The sequence below is a fragment of the Callorhinus ursinus genome, unplaced genomic scaffold, assembly GCF_003265705.2.
Source record: "Callorhinus ursinus isolate GAN/ISIS: 27379988/994484 unplaced genomic scaffold, GSC_fseal_2.0 scaffold81, whole genome shotgun sequence".
Taxonomy (NCBI): domain Eukaryota; kingdom Metazoa; phylum Chordata; class Mammalia; order Carnivora; family Otariidae; genus Callorhinus; species Callorhinus ursinus.
Genome location: NW_027397143.1, coordinates 3,030,761 through 3,037,232, shown reverse-complemented (window position 1 = coordinate 3,037,232; position 6,472 = coordinate 3,030,761). Strand labels below are relative to the sequence as shown.

Sequence of the window (6,472 nt, the reverse complement as noted above, 5' to 3'; positions counted from 1 at the left end):
CCCCCCCCCCCCCCCCGCCGTGTTCTCAAATGCCCCAGCGAGCTGTCTTGGGTCTCTTCTCGTTTAGTGTTGATTTCAGGCTGGTACCTCCTGCCCCTCCATTCTGGGGAATCTTCTTGAATTACTTTTCTGTGGATTTCTTTCGTTTTGCTGGCCCCTCTTATTTCAGAGGTTGAAGCTTCTGGACAGGCTTCTCATTTCCTGTCTTTTTTTTATTGTGCATCTTATCTTTTTGCTCTACTAATGGGAGATTTGACTTACTCGCCCAATCTGTTTACTACTAAGAGTTTTCATTTCTGCCAATACGATTTAATTTCCAAGGGCCCTTTTTTTTTTTGCTCTGAATACATATATATTTATAATGCATATTTTTAAAAAAATTCACTGCAGCCCATACTTTATTCACATTTCCTTAGTTTTTACCTGATGTCCTTTTCCTGCTTTTTCCTGACATCACATTACGTTTTCTTAGGCTCCTCTTGGCTGTGACCTTTTCTCAGACTTCCTTTGTTTTGAATGATCTTGACATTTTTGAGGCCAACTGGTGGGTATTTTCTAGAATGTTCCCCAACTGGGTTTGTCTGATGCTTTTTGCATGGTTAGACTGGGGCTATGTGTTTTGGGAAGGAAGACCCCAGAAGTAAAGTGCCATTCTCCTTACTCCATATGCAGAGGGGAACATGCTATCGACATGTCTTGTCATTGTTATGTTCGCTTGGTCACCTGTGTGCAGCCGTCTCATTTTTCTCCCTTTCCATACTGAACTCTTTGGAAGGAAGTCACTATGCCCACCGCCCACTGAATGAGTGGAGAATTATGCTTCGCCTTCCTGAGAGGGGATTATTTGGAATTCAGTACCGGCTTGTCTTGCACCCCAAGATGCTCCAGGCTCCTCTTGTGCATCCCTTCCCCCAACCCTAGAATCAGCCACTGCTGATTGGGGACCCCCGTCTCCTTTGTTGGAGAATGGGCAGTAGAAAACAACTCCTGGGCTCTGGGTGTGCTTTTCCTGCTGGGGTGTTGCCGCTTCTAGGCCATCTCAGCTGAGAGAGCAAGGACATATAGGCGTGCTAAATATCTTTCTAACGGCTTCAAGGATGCGAGACTTTTTCATTCTCTCTGAAGCTGGCAACATATTTTTCCTTTTAGAATTTCCTTTCTTTTTCACTATAGTTTATGTTTCTCTCAAGATAATTTTTTGGGTTGTCTTAGTTTTGTGGGGGTTGTTTTTGGTTTTGTTTTGTTTTGTTTTGTTTTGCCACATGACCTTGGGCTGTCCGGTCAGATTCAAGGTGGGAGGAAAGTTCTGAGCACACAGTGAAGCCTGTTGACGCTGAGATTCTCTGCTGGGTAATCTGGGGGCGTCTGCGGTGGCAGGGGGTAGGGAGCGCAGGGGTCAGAACTTTGCTTTAGGTTTTAGGGCTGGTCCAACTTCCAGAGAAGAGTTTTCCAGTCTCTTGCCTGACAGCAAGGGTCCAGTTGCTGGTGTTCTGGGGGATGCCTGGAAAAGGGGGGCTGAGGGCCACTGCCTTCAGCATTCAGTTATACAGCACCAGTTATTCAGCATTCAGTTATACAGCATGCCCTCTTTCTTATGATCAGAGAATAAGCCTCCAGCCTTCTGCCTTTCTCAACTGTTTCTGCCCTTTCTGCTGCCATGTCTTCACATGAGTCTGACCGCCCACCCCAGAAGTGGGAGGCCCTGCCCAAGGAGCCCATCAGAGTCCTCCTCTGGGGATTTTCAAACTTGATATGGGACAGAGGGCCTGCCCCCCTTGGGCAGTGGAAGAGCAGAAGGTGACACAGGGAGAAGGAAGCTGACCCAGAGGAGAACGGGATGTGATGAAGAGTTTGCCCATAGCTTCCAAGGCTCTGGCCCAGTTCTCTAGGTTGTGGTCCCAGGGCCAGCTCCACCCACGCTCTCCCAGGGGTTACAATGCAGGAACCTCCCAACAGTTGTCCCCACTGGGTTAAGCGCAGTTTGGCCTTCTCTAACACACAATGGAAACAGTCTTGACTTGCATCCCCTGGTACACTGGGTCCTGGTCAGCGTTGGGAAGGAGATGGGGGAGGGAATGAGGGAGTGGGGAGAGAGCAGGCAAGGAGAGGAGGGAGCACAGGAAGCCAGCACAAGGACACTCATTGTCCCTGTGTGCACAGTCTATGCCCTGAACTTGGTACTGCTCTCCTGGAGTCCTCACGGCATCCCCATCAGGCAGGGGTCACCAACCATGCCCACTCCCCATGGAACTGAGGCTCGGGGAAGCAAACCTCTTGCCCAGAAGAGCACAATTCAGTGAAAAGCCCAAATGGAACCCAGTCAAGGCAAGTCAAGAGTGGACGATGAGATTGGAGCCATGGAAACCCCTCAGCACTGTGACCCCTGGACCAGCCTCCAGTGTCCCCTGGCAGTCCCAGGGCAAGGAGTGGAGCCTGAGCTCTTCTTCCTTCCCTCCGATGCGCTCTTCTCCCACGTGGGGCAGGGAAGTGGGCAATGTCTGCCAGGTGGGCGGTATCTGCCGGCTGTGCCATCGAGGAGCCAAGTCAAAGGCAGGGAAGCAAGGAGCAGTGAGGTCTCAGGAAGAAGAACAGCCAATGGCCTTCAGCTTAGAAGGTACACCGCTAGGGCTGCAGAGCTGAAGGGGACAGAGAAGGGGGAGGTGACAGACGGCAGGTGGGCAGCATGGATGCAGGTTCACTAAGGTCTTCCTCTCAGCAGGTGAGTGAGCAGGCCCAGGCCAGAAGTCCCCTCTCCAAAAGTCAAGCCAGGAACCATGGCATCCTCCCTGACTCCTCCTCCTCCTTCACCCCCAACCCCACCTCTAAGACTGACTACTCTACCTCTTAAACGGACTTTTCTTTACATCAAGTTTTTTAGAATACTTTACATACATTAAAAGTCACCCTTTTTTAGGTGCCCAGTTCTGAAATTGGATAAACACATTGTGATATGACCACCATCATAATTAAAATATAGAGTATACCCATCATCCCCCAAAATTCCCTCATGGCTGCTGGTCATCATTCCCACCCACCCCCACACCCCCACCTTGACTTTGGCAACCATGGACCCAATTTTGCTTTTTCCAGAAAGTTCTAGAATCATAGAGGATGTAGCCTTGTTTGGTTTCCTTCACTTAGCATGATGTTTTGGGTACTTTCCCATGTCGTGCATCTGTCAGGTCAGTGTCTTTTATCGCCAGGTAGGATCCCACTGTATGGATGCACCACAGGTCGTTTACCCATCAGGCTACATACGGGCTTGGGTTGTTTCTAGTTTTTGACTGTTTGGAATAAAGCTGCTATATTTATGTCCAGCTCTTTGTGTGGACACGTTTTTATATCTCTTGGATACATACCCGGGAATAGGACTGCTGGGTGGTAGGATAGGTGTATGTCTGATGTTACCAGAAGTCGCCAAACTGTTTTCCAGAGTGGGCATGCTCCTCCTGCTTTCCCACCAGCAGTGGATGAGAGTTCCGATGGCTCCACGTTGTCACCACCAATATTCTCTTTTTTATTAGAGCCATCCTGGTGGCTGTGCAGTGGCAGCTCACTGTGATTCTTCATGTCCCTCAAGTCGTGAAACAGTTTTAAAATCACTTCCTTCCTCTTGACACCTGCCCCAGGCCAGGCCTCACCTTTTACAGGGGCCTTTGCAGTAGCTCCCTAACTGGTCTTGTGAATATAAGTCCCTCATCCCTGAAACTCCATGGGCTCTAGTGATCTTTCCAAAATAAACACTTAAGCACATCATTCACTTCCTTTCTTCACACCCCTCAACATCTGCCCTCTCCCTCCACAGATGGGGCCCCTACCCCGAAATGCCCCAAGGGCCAGCAGGTAAAGGCTAATGAAGTCATGGCCAGAGATGGGTCATAGGGAGTGGTAGGGACTATGGTGACCTAGGGGCCTCCCCTAAAAGGGCAGCGACCACTCAGTTCCCTATGGGAATCCAGGCCCCATGGTGCCAGAGCTTCTAACTACTCAAGAGAAACCAGCAATTGAGATTTTTCAAGTGAAAGCTCCCAATTTGCAAATGTTGGCAACTAAGTCAATTTTTAAAAAACAAACAAAACTGGGCTAAACAAGGCGTATCAGTGAATTGAAGCGAGTCCATGGATCTCCAGTTTGCAGCCCCAGTCCACCTCAAGGCCCTACTAACCCTCCAGCCCACTTCTCCCCATCTCCAGCAAGACCAGGTGACCTTGGATTTCCTGAAGACAGCATGCAGGTGCTTACCTCTTTTGGGTCCCAGTGCCCTTTCTGCCTAAACCACTGGCCTAGCACATTCCTGCTAGCTTTCCAGCCTCTGCTGGGGATTCCTCCTATCCAGGAGGCCTTCCTCAACTATTTCTCCACACCCAGCAGGCTAAGTCAGTGGTCAGTCATACTCATGTGTGCAACACCCTACCCCCCCATCTCACTTGGCCCCCACTAAAATTCTGTGCATTCTTCCAAGCATGGACTAGACCCTTCCCCCACCTCATCACCTCAGCTCTGTGTCCATAAATGTTCACTGTATTTCATAAACCAGAAAAGGCAGAATCCTCTTAGAAAACTATGGATGTGCGTGTGTGCGTGCGCAATGACTTTAGGTACTCACTTTTCATGGGGTGAGTGTTGTAAACTTGGCGGAAGTGTGTAGGAATGGGTGCCCTTTCCTAATCTAAGGGGAAGCACCCATGAGTGCTCCTTAGTGAAAAGACAGGCTTTACTAGTCCCCCGTAATCCTTGATGATGGCAATTTCTGGCTTCCTGTTTTCTCTTGCACACCTGGGGCAGGTGGCAGATGAGGCTGATGTGAGGACCAGTGTGGGCAGGAACCCACCTGATGGGCCCTTCTTCACTCAGATCACACTCAGGAGCTACAATTTCAAGCTAGGATGGGCCATACTTTGTTTTAGAAAACTCCCTCTGGTGGCCAAGGTAGGGGGTGGCCTACGGGAGGAGGACACCATGGCTGGATCCAGTCCTCTACCCCAGCTCCTCCTCTGAGGCCCCGGTTCCCTCAGCCTGACCCGGCATCCCCGCAGGCTTGCCATCCTCCCCAAATGCTGCCACCACCCTCCATGCCCCCCAGCCCCTTGACCTCCCCCTCTGCAGGGTCCTGCTTCTTCCCCCCAGTGTATCCCCTGCCCTGATCACCCAGTTGGCTCCGGCATCCTGTGAGGGCTCCTCCTCCTCAGTCCCCCACTCTCCCGGTCACTTTGGGGACCAAAGTGTGCACCGCCCCCCACCCTATTCACGGACCTCTGATCTTTTTCCAATACGCCTCCTCACCTCACTTTCAGCTTTGCTTATTCAAACGCAAATCTGGCAACACGCAATCCCCTGGCCTCTCCCATCATTTCACACGACCCAGGCCTGCTGGAAGCCAACCGAGGGTCCGGAGGGTTGCAAGAGTTGGCTCAAAAGAAGGTAAGTGTCAATGGACCCCAGGCCCTAGGGGGACCTCAGCACTGCATTCCCATTTAAGACCTTGCCTTTCTCTGAGTCAGAGAGATGACCCCTGGCCCCGAATACACCAGCCTGTCCCCTCCTCCATTCTGTCGTGGACCCGCGGGGACACCAGCCTTGCACGCGGCCACCTCCTCTCACTCCGCTCCCCGACTTCTGGCCGTTCATAGCAAGCCGCAGAGTCCAAGACCCCTGCCTCTCCTCCCCACTCCCTCGCCGCCTGAGTCTCCACGTCGTTCCAGGGGCCACGGTCTCCCCTCGTCCTCACCCCGAGCTCTCCCCCAAACGCGCCGGGCTCCATTCCCCTACTGGCCGCCTCTCCGCTGCCGCCCTGCACCTGCAGCCCAGAGGGCCCGGCTCTCGGTCCTCCCGTCGGCCCTCTCCGCCGCCTCCCGGCTCCGCGTCCGGCCGCTGCCCCCCGGGCCCCGTGGTGGGGATGGCAGACTCAGCGCGCGTACGGAGCCAGGCCTGCGTCCCCAGCCCGGAGGGCGCCCCGCACAGGCAAGAGCAGCTGCGCGGCCGTGGGGCGCCGAGCCCGACCGAACCCCGCACGGAGACTCCGGCTCCGCCCGCCACCCCGCCCGCGCCGCCCGTTACGACCCGCCCCCCGGCGCGATTGGCCGCGCCTGCCCGGCTCTGCACGCGCTGATTGGTGGGCGCGCGGGTCGGTCAGGCCGGGCGCCGCGGCGGCGGCGGCGGCGGCGGCGGAGGAGGAGAAGGGACCCGGACCGGAAGGGTCGAAGCGCCCCGGCGCCCCTCACACCCACTGCGGCGGCGGCGGGGCGGAGCGGAGCGGGGCGGGGCGGACGGCCGAGCCCCGGGCAGCGGAGCCGCGAGCGGCCAGTGCGCAGCGCCGCCAGTCCGCCCGCCCGCCCTCTCCCCCTGGCGCGGCGGCTGGGAGGCGAGGTGAGCAGGGCGGGCAAGGCCTGGCGGGGGCTGCTCGAACGGGCCCCGCCGGCGAGGGGCGGCGGGAGGGCCGCGCGGCCGCGGTCTGCAGGGCTGGGGAGGCGCG

At 54.8% G+C, this 6,472-nt stretch overlaps 1 protein-coding gene across 4 annotated transcripts in view; it reads left to right on the top strand.

Annotated features, from left to right (window-relative positions):
• The first annotated feature begins 6,142 nt into the window (after positions 1-6,142).
• Positions 6,143-6,472, top strand: part of MAPK9 (mitogen-activated protein kinase 9) — a 49,359-nt gene continuing 49,029 nt past the window's right edge. For 2 of the 4 annotated variants that reach the window (XM_025862631.2, XM_025862635.2), the window contains exon 1: positions 6,146-6,366. The gene's annotated coding sequence lies outside the window, so the exon portion shown is untranslated. Of the gene's footprint in view, positions 6,367-6,472 lie in introns of all 4 variants that reach the window. The other 2 variants (XM_025862639.2, XM_025862634.2) reach the window with 2 other exon arrangements.